Source organism: Zea mays, chromosome 10, assembly GCF_902167145.1.
Source record: "Zea mays cultivar B73 chromosome 10, Zm-B73-REFERENCE-NAM-5.0, whole genome shotgun sequence".
NCBI classification, from domain to species: domain Eukaryota; kingdom Viridiplantae; phylum Streptophyta; class Magnoliopsida; order Poales; family Poaceae; genus Zea; species Zea mays.
In genome coordinates this window covers 111,048,742-111,061,202 of record NC_050105.1, presented here as the reverse complement: position 1 = coordinate 111,061,202, position 12,461 = coordinate 111,048,742, and the positions used below count along the sequence as shown (strand labels likewise).

The window sequence follows — 12,461 nt, the reverse complement described above, 5'->3', positions numbered from 1 at the left end:
ATGAAGGAAGGTTATTCATTTGCGAGTGAAAACAATGGTTGTGTGATCTCTAAGAATGGCATGTTTGTGGCTTTTGCATCCATTATGAATGGGTTATTCATTTTAAATCTTGATGATGCACCTATCTGTAATATTAGTGCTAAAAGGCCTCGGCCTAATGATTTAAGTCCTACCTACATGTGGCACTGTCGTTTGGGTCATATAAGTGAGAATCGCATGAAGAAGCTTCATTCTGATGGGCTTTTAACTTCGTTTGATTTTGAATCATACGAGACATGTGAAGCTTGCTTACTTGGTAAGATGACCAAGGCGCCCTTCACGGGTTTACCGGAGAGGACGTTGGATTTATTGGAACTCATACATACTGATGTGTGCGGACCAATGAGTACGACAGCTAGGGGAGGATTCCAATACTTCATAACCTTCACTGATGATTTTAGTAGATATGGGTATGTCTACTTAATGAAACACAAGTCTGAATCCTTAGAAAAGTTCAAAGAGTTTCAGAATGAAGTAGAAAATCAGCGTGGCAAGAAAATTAAAGCACTGGATCAGATCGTGGTGGTGAATATTTGAGTCATGAGTTTAGCAATCATCTAAAGAGTTGTGGAATTGTTCCACAGCTTACGCCGCCTGGAACGCCTCAGAGGAATGGCGTGTCTGAGCGACGTAATCGGACTTTATTGGATATGGTTCGATCAATGATGAGCCAGTCGGACCTACCTTTGTTGTTTTGGGGATACGCTATAGAAACAGCAGCTTTCACACTAAATAGGGTACCGTCTAAGTCCGTAGTTAAGACACCATATGAGATGTGGACTGGGAAGACTCCCAGCTTGTCTTTTCTGAAGATTTGGGGTTGTGAGGTTTACGTCAAGCGACTACAGTCGGATAAACTCACTCCAAAATCGGACAAGTGCATGTTCGTGGGATATCCAAAGGAAACTTTAGGATATTACTTTTACCACCGGTCAGAGGGCAAAGTGTTTGTCGCCCGGAACGGTGTGTTCTTAGAGAAAGAGTTTCTCAAAAGAGAGAAAAGTAAACAAAAGGTGTATCTTGAAGAAGTTCAGGATGAGCCAGTGGGACAAGATTCAACAAGTGATGCTAATGTAGCAGAACAAGTTGAGACGTCTATGGCAAGAGAATCACCACCACAACCACAAAGGTCAGCAAGGCTTCGCGAGGCACGAGGAGAAGTGCTATTGTTGGGCAATGGGGAAGTGTTGTTGTTAGACAACGACGAACCTGCAACATATTCAGAAGCGATGATGGACCCAGATTCCGAGAAATGGCATGTCGTCATGAGATCCGAGATAGATTCCATGGGAGAAAATCAAGTTTGGAACTTGGTTGACCCGCCTGATGGTGTTAGACCTATAGAATGCAAATGGATCTATAAGAAGAAGAAAGACATGGATGGAAATGTTCACATCTATAAGGCTCGACTTGTTGCAAAGGGTTTTCGACAAGTTCAAGGAGTTGACTATGACGAGACATTCTCGCCAGTAGCGATGCTTAAATCTATTCGGATCATTCTAGCTATTGCCGCATATTTCGATTATGAGATTTGGCAGATGGATGTCAAAACAGCTTTCCTTAATGGAAACCTAGATGAGGACGTGTATATGATACAGCCCGAGGGTTTTGTCGATCCGATCAATGCTGGAAAGATATGCAAACTTCAGAAATCCATTTATGGGTTGAAGCAAGCATCTCGGAGTTGGAACATTCGTTTTGATGAAGTGATCAAAGGACTTGGTTTTCATCAGAATGAAGAAGAAGCTTGTGTTTACAAGAAGGAAAGTGGGAGCGCTGTTGTATTTCTGATCTTGTATGTGGATGACATATTATTGATTGGGAATGACATTCCTATGCTGGAGTCCGTCAAGGCTTCACTGAAAAAGAGTTTTTCTATGAAGGACTTAGGGGAAGCAGCATATATTTTGGGCATAAGGATCTATAGAGATAGGTCGAAGAGGCTTATAGGATTAAGTCAAGATACGTACATTGACAAGGTTTTGAAACGGTTCAACATGGAACAGTCCAAGAAAGGGTTCATACCTATGTCACATGGTAAACACCTTAGCCAGATGCAATGTCCTGCAACGGCTAATGAGCGGGAGCGCATGAGTAAGGTACCATACGCCTCAGCAATTGGTTCAATCATGTATGCCATGATAAGTACACGCCCAGATGTTTCATACGCTATAAGTGCTACGAGTAGATACCAGGCTGATCCAGGTGAGGATCACTGGACAGCGGTAAAAGGCATTCTTAAGTACTTAAGAAGGACTAAAGATATGTTCCTGGTATATGGGGGTAAGGAGGAGCTCGTTGTAACTGGTTACACCGATGCTAGTTTCCAAACTGACCCAGACGAGTTAAAATCGCAATCAGGTTTTGTGTTCACAATAAATGGTGGTGCTGTTAGTTGGAAGAGTTCCAAACAGGAGACTGTGACTGATTCTACAACAGAAGCCGAGTACATTGCAGCTTCTGAATCTGCGAAGGAAGGTGTTTGGATAAGAAAGTTCCTCATCGAGCTTGGTGTGTTTCCTAATGCATCTAGCCCATTGAACCTCTACTGTGACAACAATGGGGCTATTGCGCAAGCTAAGGAGCCAAGGAACCACCAGAAAAACAAACACGTACTGCGGAAGTTTCACCTCATACGGGAATTCATTAGGCGGGGTGAGATAAAGATATGCAAAATACATACGGATTTGAATGTTGCTGATCCTTTGACAAAACCTCTTCCACAACCTAAGCATGAGGCACACGTGAGATCTATGGGTATTAGATATCTTCTAGATTAACTCTAGTGCAAGTGGGAGACTGTTAGAAATATGCCCTAGAGATAATCATAGAGATGAGCATATTTCTTTGTATCCATGATATATATATATATATTGCTTAATTGAATATCCATGGAAGGCACCTTGTATTGATTAGCAATTATGTGAATTGTTTGTGAGATTCTTTACTTATATGGTTATTCTAAATGATGTCCCTAGTCAGAGTCGATGACTAGCACATGTATTAGTTGATGACTACATTTCACAAGTCATGAACATGGAGATGTTAAACTAATAATGTGGGCGCATGTATGACATGAGGCTGGACCGACCCAACGTGAGATATTGTAATATAGTTCTCTTCTTGCAACATGAATACTGTATCCTTAGACCTGAGATTGTCGCATGTTCTCAAGATGTGAATTGACTTACTTAGGGACTATCAAACGCTATCCCGTAACTGGGTAGTTATAAAGGTAGTTTTGGGTTTGTCAGGAAGCATGCTATGAGGCATGGTCAGTCAAGATGGAATTTGTCCCTCTCTTTGTGAGAGAGATATCTCTGGGCCCCTCGAGTGATTGGATCAAGAAATGCATGGCCGTGCTAGGGTTAAGAGTTAACCATTGAAAGGATTCCAATTCACAGTATCGAGAAAGAGAGGTCAGCTTAGAGCCAGACCAAATATCGCGAGACAAAGGGAACAGCATGTACGTAATGTCGCAATGGTTCGTCTGATATGATCTTTACGTACACATAGGAGTTGACATGTCTTGCTAGAGGCCGCTGTCAATTATTGGGCCAAGTAAGAGTACTCGGCCTATGTCTATTTGTACGTGAACCTATAGGGTCACACACTTAAGGGGAAGGAAGCCTAATTCGGATTAGATCCGAAATTAGACTGGGCTTTAGGGTTAATGATGGGCCTCGGCGTCAGAAGCCCACCATAACGCCTATATAATGAGGGGCGGGGGCGCGGTTAAGGGATAACCTAATTCGCCACCAGCGAACTAACAGCCGCCGCCCACCTCTCGCCCTCGCCAAGCCGCCGTCGCGAACCTAGCAGTTCGGTACGCGGCGCTTCCTCCCTGTACGTGTGGATACCTCGGAGGTGCTACATCTGGAGCACTTGGACGAACCGTGCGAGGACGTGAAGGACGCCGGCGACTGCACGGCACTGCTCGACGCGTTCGTCTACATCGAGACGTCTTCCGCTGCTCTACGCGTCTAGTGGTAATTCCATGACCTATAACCGCAGTAGTTCTTGGTATTATGGGGATGAAAATTTTGTTTTGCGCTAGCGTAGCCTCCCCGTAATCCTATACCGAGATGGTTGCCTTCGGAGGGACCCCCTAGATCGACGTGGAAACATTCGCGGCTTGGGCCGCAGTCCTCGTCATCGAGGCTGCGGCTACCGTTGGAACAGTCGGAAAGGCAGTAGTCGCATGCGGTCATGAAGTCCCGCATGGCACTGGGGTTGCCAAGTCTAGAGAAATCCCAACAGAAGTCGGGCACGTCGTCTTCCTCGGACCCAGAGGGCCCGTAGGTCGAGACGTCCGTCAGCCGGTCCCAAGGTGACCGCATACGAAACCCTAGAGGGTTTGGACTCGCCTCTACGAGAGCATCCGCGAAAGCGAAGCCGCTTGGCGGGTCAAGGCTGAATCCAAGGGGCATGAGATGGAAATCGGTCGGTACCTCTTGGTCGACGGGCGGTGATGAAGTCACGTCGGGGACTGACTGCACCGTCGTCTCAGGTACGAGGGTGACGTCCAGCAAGCCTTTCGCGAGCGTGCTGGCGTCGTCCGTTTGCTCGGGATTGGCGTGTCGCGGGGAGACGGCGCTCGTCTTCGTCTCAAACGCGAGGTCGACGCCCGGCACACCCCCCGTTGGGGTGCTGGCACCGTCGACTCGCTCGACAGCCGACGAGGCACTGCCTCCTGCTTGGCCTTGGTTGCCCCGCCTCCTCCTCCGCAGGCGAGGGAGAGGACGGGGTGAGCTCGAATGTTGTTCTTCCGCCACGCGGGGAAGACGTTGTCGATTCCGCCGCCGGCGGGCGGGCTGTCGGCCGCCATTGTCGCTGTCGCACGGCGGTGGAATGAGTATCATGTCGTAGCTGCCGTCGAGGGACATGAACTCAAGGCTCCCGAAACGGAGCACCATCCCGGGCCAGAGAGGTTGCTGGAGACTGCCCATCTGGAGCTTGACGGGAAGCTGTTCGTCAACACGCAGCAGGCCCCTACCTGGCGCGCCAACTGTCGGCGTTTCGAGACCGGGGGGTCCCTGGGCCGACGAGTGAATGTCGCCGCGTGCCCCAGCCCAGATGGGTCGACGCGAGGCCGAGCGCGAAGGGGGGAAGTGAGGTGGCCGGAGACCGGCGTGGGAGAGGTGGAAATCCCACGGCCTTCGTGTTCGTCCCGCGCCCAGGTCGGGTGCGCTTGCAGTAGGGGATTACAAGCGTCCACGCGGGAGAGGGAGCGAGCGGCTTCAAGCGAGCGCCTGTCTCGTCCTCGTCCCCGCGCGGCCAACCCTCTCTAAGAGGGCCCTGGTCCTTCCTTTTATAGGCGTAAGGAGAGGATCCAGGTGTACAATGGGGGGTGTAGCAGAGTGCTACGTGTCTAGCGGAGGAGAGCTAGCGCCCTAAGTACACGCCATCGTGGCAGCTGGAGAGGTTTTGGCGCCCGGTTCGTGTGATGCCGTGGCCGTCGGAGGAGCGCTGGAGCTTGGCGGAGGGACAGCTGTCGGAGCTGTCGAGTCCTTGTTGACGTCCTCTTGCTTCCGTAAGGGGGCTGAGAGCCACCGTCGTCAGGGAGCGTGCGGGGAGCCATCATTGCCTATCTGGCGGAGCGAGCCAAATGGGACGCCGGTCTTGTTTCCCGTAGCCTGAGTCAGCTTGGGGTAGGGTAATGATGGTGCCTCCCGTCGACGTGGCTGGTCTACGCCTTAGGTTGGGCGATGTGGAGGCTCCTCCGAGGTCGAGGTCGAGTCTGTCTTCCGTGGCCGGGGTCGAGTTCGAGCCCCCGGGTCGGGCGAGGCGGAGACCGTCGGCTGAGGCCAGGGCTGAGTCCGAGCCCTGGGGTCGGGCGAAGCGGAGTTCGTCGTCTTCTGGGGCTGAGCCTAAGTCCGAGCCCTGGGTCGGGCGGAGCGGAGTTCGTCGTCTTCCGGGGCTTAGCCCGAGTCCGAGCCCTGGGTCGGGCGGAGCGGAGTTCGTCGTCTTCCGGGGCTGAGCCTAAGTCCGAGCCCTGGGTCGGGCGGAGCGGAGTTCGCCGTCTTCCGGGGCTTAGCCCGAGTCCGAGCCCTGGGTCGGGTGGAGCGGAGTTCGTCGTCTTCCGGGGCTGAGCCCGAGTCCGAGCCCTGGGTCGGGCGGAGCGGAGTTCGTCGTCTTCCGGGGCTTAGCCCGAGTCCGAGCCCTGGGTCGGGCGGAGCGGAGTTCGTCGTCTTCCGGGGCTGAGCCCAAGTCCGAGCCCTCGGTCGGGCGGAGCGGAGCTTCTTAAGGCGCCTGAGGTCAGGCCTGACTGCCTGTCAGCCTCACTCTGTCAAGTGGCACCGCAGTCGGTGCGGCGCAGGCGGCGCTGTCCTTCTGTCAGGTCAGTCAGTGGAGCGGCGAAGTGACTGCGGTCACTTCGGCTCTGTCGACTGAAGGGCGCGCGTCAGGATAAAGGTGTCAGCCCACCTTTGCATTAAATGCTCCTGCGATTTGGTCGGTCGGCGCGGCGATTCGGTCAGGGTTGCTTCTTGGCGAGGACAGGGCCTCGGGCGAGCCGGAAATGTATTCGTTGCTGGAGGGGGCCTCGGGTGAGATGGAGATCCTCCGGGGTCGGCTGCCCTTGCCCGAGGCTAGGCTCGGGCGAGGCGTGATCGAGTCCCTCGAATGGACCGATCCCTGACTTAATCGCACCCATCAGGCCTTTGCAGCTTTGTGCTGATGGGGGTTACCAGCTGAGAATTAGGAGCCTTGAGGGTACCCCTAATTATGGTCCCCGACAGTATTGCGGCCGTTGGAATGTCTTCTTCATCTACATCATCAAGATCAACAACTTGCTCTCTTGGAGAGCCATTAGTCTCATCAAATACAACGTCGCTAGAGACTTCAACCAAACCCGATGATTTGTTGAAGACTCTATACGCCTTTGTATTTGAGTCATAACCTAACAAAAACCCTTCTACAGCTTTGGGAGCAAACTTAGAATTTCTACCTTTCTTCACTAGAATATAGCATTTGCTCCCAAATACACGAAAGTAAGACACGTTGGGTTTGTTACCGGTTAGAAGCTCATACGAAGTCTTCTTGAGGAGGCGGTGAAGGTAGACCCGGTTGATGGCGTGGCAAGCCGTGTTCACGGCTTCTGACCAAAAACGCTCGGGGGTCTTGAACTCTCCAAGCATCGTCCTCGCCATATCGATGAGCGTCCTGTTCTTCCTCTCTACCACACCATTTTGTTGTGGTGTGTAGGGAGCGGAGAACTCGTGCTTGATCCCTTCCTCCTCAAGATACTCCTCCACTTGAAGGTTCTTGAACTCGGACCCGTTGTCGCTCCTTATCTTCTTCACCTTGAGCTCAAACTCATTTTGAGCTCTCCTTAGGAAGCGCTTGAGGGTCCCTTGGGTTTCAGATTTATCCTGCAAAAAGAATACCCAAGTGAAGCGGGAAAAATCATCAACTATAACAAGACCATACTTACTTCCTCCTATGCTTAGATAGGCGACGGGTCCGAAGAGGTCCATATGAAGCATCTCCAAGGGTCTTGATGTGGTCATCACATTTTTGGGATGATGAGAGCTTCCCACCTGTTTACCTGCTTGACAAGCTGCACAAGGTCTATCTTTTTCGAAATGCACGTTAGTTAGACGTATCACATGTTCTCCTTTTAGAAGCTTGTGAAGGTTCTTCATCCCCACATGTGCTAAACGGCGATGCCACAGCCAGCCCATGCAAGTCTTAGCAATTAAGCATGCATCTAGACCGGCTTCCTCTTTTGCAAAATCAACTAAATAAAGTTTGCCGTCTAGTACACCCTTAAAAGCTAGTGAACCATCACACCTTCTAAAGACAGACACATCTACATTTGTGAATAAACAATTATATCCCATATTGCATAATTGACTAACGGATAACAAATTATATCCAAGTGACTCAACTAAAACCACATTAGAAATAGAGTGCTCGGATGAAATAGCAATCTTCCCTAACCCTTTCACCTTGCCTTGGTTCCCATCACCGAGTATGATTGAATCTTGGGAATCCTTGTTCTTGACGTAGGAGGTGAACATCTTCTTCTCCCCCGTCATGTGGTTTGTGCATCCGCTGTCGATAATCCAGCTTGAACCCCCGGATGCATAAACCTGCAAGGCAAATTTAGGCTTGGGTTTTAGGTACCCAACTCTTGTTGGGTCCTACAAGGTTAGTCACAATGGTCTTAGGGACCCAAATGCAAGTTTTATCTCCCTTGCATCTTGCCCCTAATTTCCTAGCAATTACCTTCTTATCCTTTCTACAAATAGCAAAGGAAGCATTGCAAGTATGAAAAATTGTAGAAGGTTCATTAATTACTTTCCTAGGAACATGAACAATATTCTTTCTAGGCACATGATGAATATTTTTCCTAGGCATATCTCTACCATGCACAACATGAGAACTAGAAGCAGTCATAGCATATGAATCATAAGCACAGGTCCTATACGCATTTCTAGAAAATTTTCTATCACCATAAATGAAAGCATGGTTCTTTTGAACACTATTAGTCATAGAGGCCTTCCCTTTCTCCTTGGCGGGAATGGAAGTCTTATGACTAGTTAAGTTCTTGGCTTCCCTCTTGAAGCCAAGCCCATCCTTAATTGAGGGGTGTCTACCAATCGTGTAGGCATCCCTCGCAAATTTTAGTTTATCAAATTCATTTTTGCTAGTCTTAAGTTGGGCATTAAGACTAGCCACTTCATCATTTAACTTTGCAATAGACACTAGGTGTTCACTACAAGCATCAACATTAAAATCTTTACACCTAGTGCAAATCACAACATGTTCTACACAAGAGTTAGATCTATTTGCTACTTCTAGTTTAGCATTTAAATCATTGTTAACATCTTTTAAACTAGAAATTGTCTCATGGCAAGTAGATAGTTCACAAGAAAGCATTTCATTCCTTTTAACTTCTAAAGCATGATATTTTTGTGCCTCTATAAATTTATCATGTTCTTCATACAAAAGATCCTCTTGTTTTTCTAAAAGTCTATCCTTTTCATTCAAGGCATCAATCAATTCATTAATCTTATCTATTTTAGTTCTATCCAATCCCTTGAACAAACTAGAGTAATCTATTTCATCATCATCACTAGACTCATCATCACTTGAAGAAGCATAAGTGGTATTGTTTCGAGTACATACCTTCTTCTCCTTCGCCATGAGGCATGTGTGACGCTCGTTGGGGAAGAGGGATGATTTGTCGAAGGCTGAGGCGGTAAGTCCTTCGTCGTCGGATGAAGAGCAATCCGAGTCCCACTACTTGCCAAGATGTGCCTCGCCCTTAGCCTTCTTGTACTTCTTCTTCTTTTCCCCTTTCTTCTCTTGTTCCTGGTCACTATTATTATCGGGACAATTAGCGATAAAATGACCAACCTTACCGCACTTGAAGCAGGAGCGTTTTCCCTTCGTCTTGTTCTTCTTGGGATGCTCCTTGCGGCCCTTTAGCGCCGTCTTGAAGCGCTTGATGATGAGGGCCATCTCTTCCTCATTTAGTCCCGCCGCCTCAACTTGTGCCACCTTGCTAGGTAGCGTCTCCTTGCTTCTCGTTGCTTTGAGGGTGATGGTTTGAGGCTCATGGATTGGGCCATTTAGTGCATCATCCACGTATCTCACCTCCTTGATCATCATTCGCCCGCTTACGAACTTCCCAAGAACTTCTTCGGGCGACATCTTGGTGTACCTAGCTAGGATTTTCACGAATGTTGTTCACAAGATGTGGATCAAGGACAGTAAAAGACCTTAGCATTAGGCGAACGACGTCGTGGTCCGTCCATCGCGTGCTTCCGTAGCTCCTTATTTTGTTGATGAGGGTCTTGAGCCAGTTGTATGTTTGGGTTGGCTCCTCTCCCCTTATCATTGCGAATCTTCCTAGCTCGCCCTCCACCAACTCCATCTTGGTGAGCATGGTGACGTCGTTCCCCTCATGTGAGATCCTGAGGGTGTCCTAGATCTGCTTGGCATTGTCCAAGCCGCTCACCTTATTGTATTCTTCCCTGCACAAAGATGCTAAAAGGACAGTAGTAGCTTGTGCATTTTTATGGATTTGTTCATTTATAAACATGGGACTATCCGAGCTATCAAATTTCATTCCACTCTCTACAATCTCCCATATGCTTGGATGGAGAGAGAACAAGTGACTACGCATTTTGTGACTCCAAAATCCGTAGTCCTCCCCATCAAAGTGTGGAGGTTTGCCAAGAGGAATGGAAAGCAAATGTGTATTTGAACTATGCGGAATACGAGAATAATCGAAAGAGAAGTTTGAATTAACCGTCTTCCTTTTCTCGTAGTCGTTGTCGTCGTCCTTTTGGGAAGAGGAAGACTCATCGATGTCGTCGTAGTAGACGATCTCCTTGATGCGCCTTATCTTCTTCTTCTTCCCATCTTTTCGTTTGTGGCCCGAGCCCGAGTCGGTAGGCTTGTCATCCTTCGGCTCGTTGACGAAGGACTCCTTCTCCTTATCATTGATCACAATCCCCTTGCCCTTAGGATCCATCTCTTCGGGCGGTTAGTCCCTTTCTTGAATAGAACGACTCTGATACCAATTGAGAGCACCTAGAGGGGGGTGAATAGGTGATCCTGTAAAAACTTAAACTTAAAGCCACAAAAACTTGATTAAGCGTTAGCACAATAAAGCCAAGTGACTAGAGAGGAGATCTTGCAAAACACAACAACCACAAGAGGATCAACACAGATAGACACAGTGGTTTATCCAGTGGTTCGGCCAAGTACAAAACTTGCCTACTCCACGTTGTGGCGTCCCAACGGACGAGGGTTGCAATCAACCCCTCTCAAGCGGTCCAAAGACCCACTTGAATACCACGGTGTTTTGCTTTGCTTTACTATATCCTGTTTGCGAGGAATCTCCACAACTTGGAGTCTCTCACCCTTACACTTTGATGTTCACAAAGAAGCACGGAGTAAGGGAGGGATGAGCAACGCACACAAGACACAAAATCAGAGCGACAACACGCACACAAGTCACAACAAGAGCTCACAACACAACCCGACGAGTTCACAACTCAAATAGAGCTCTAGACGCTATCACAAAGAATCAAATGCGCGGAATCGAAGTCTTGGTACTTAGGAATGCTTAGAGAATGCTTGGTGTACTCCTCCATACGCCTAGGGGTCCCTTTTATAGCCCCAAGGCAGCTAGGAGCCGTTGAGAGCATTCCAGGAAGGCAATTCTTGCCTTCAGGCGCCTGGCGCACCGGATAGTCCGGTGCACCACCGGACACTGTCCGGTGCGGATTTCTTTCCTTCTTTGGCGAAGCCGACCATTGGAGATTCAGAGCCGTTGGCGCACCGGACACTGTCCGGTGCACACCGGACAGTCCGGTGCCCCCATGTGACCGTTGGCTCGGCCACGCGTCACGCGCGGAATCCTCGGTCGACCGTTGGCCCGGCTGACCGTTGGCTCACCGGACAGTCCGGTGCGCCACCGGACAGTCCGGTGAATTATAGCCGTACGCCGTTAATCATCTCCCGAGAGCGACGAGTTCGCCTGTGAATGGCTCACCGGACAGTCCGGTGCACCACCGGACAGTCCGGTGATTTATAGCCGTACACCGCCGTCGAAGTCCCGAGAGCAGCAAGTTCGCCAGAGCCAGCCTGGCGCACCGGACACTGTCCGGTGCACCTAGACTGAGCAGACTTCGGCTGAAAGAAGCTATCTCTTTTCCAATTTGATTTCTCCTGTTTCCAGCACTTAGACACAATACATTAGTTCTCAAAACAATGTACTAAGTCTAGAAACATACCTTTAGACTTGATTTGCACTTTGTCCATTCATTGGCATAGATTTACACTTAAGCACTTGTGTTGGCGCTCAATCACCAAAATACTTAGAAATGGCCCAAGGACACATTTCCCTTTTAGTAAGTCACTTGTTTACTCCATGATGACAATAGCAAGCAGATCGCGGTGGTGCCTATGGATGCTACAACAAGAAAGATAAAAAGTTCTTTTGGATGGATGCAGCTACATATTTTGTTTTGTATTTTCTCCAAAAGAGAAATTTGCAAGTGAACTTAAAATTGTGAAACCAACATGTGGTTGTACTAGCTAGTATCTCTGAGCTTTCACAAGCCAAACTTAGTGTTGTTGCTGCTTATTTTGATCTTTATTACAACAAAAGCAAACTTGTGAACTTTATGTATGAATGCAGTACAATTGTTATTGTCATGAATGAAAACATGAGCTATGTCAACATGAGCTATGTATGAATGCAGTACAATTGCTATGTATGAATGCAGTACAATTGTTATCTGATGTTTATGATAATTGGAAATTGCTAGTAATATATTTTTTAGGCTCATATAGCTGTAGCGTTTGATTATTAGTCGGTAAAAATACATATATCGCATCAGACAATGTGTCGGTATAAGTTCTAATTGCGTTTGATTGTTAGTCGGTAAAAATACATA

The 12,461-nt window shown here is 48.4% G+C and overlaps 1 long non-coding RNA gene across 1 annotated transcript in view; it reads left to right on the top strand.

Annotated features, from left to right (window-relative positions):
* LOC109943184 (uncharacterized) overlaps positions 1-12,244 on the top strand; it is a 31,305-nt gene extending 19,061 nt beyond the window's left edge. Inside the window, exon 3 of the long non-coding RNA XR_002265913.2 lies at positions 11,914-12,244. This is a non-coding gene — a long non-coding RNA (uncharacterized lncRNA). The remainder of the gene's footprint in view (positions 1-11,913) is intronic.
* Positions 12,245-12,461: the final 217 nt, after the last annotated feature.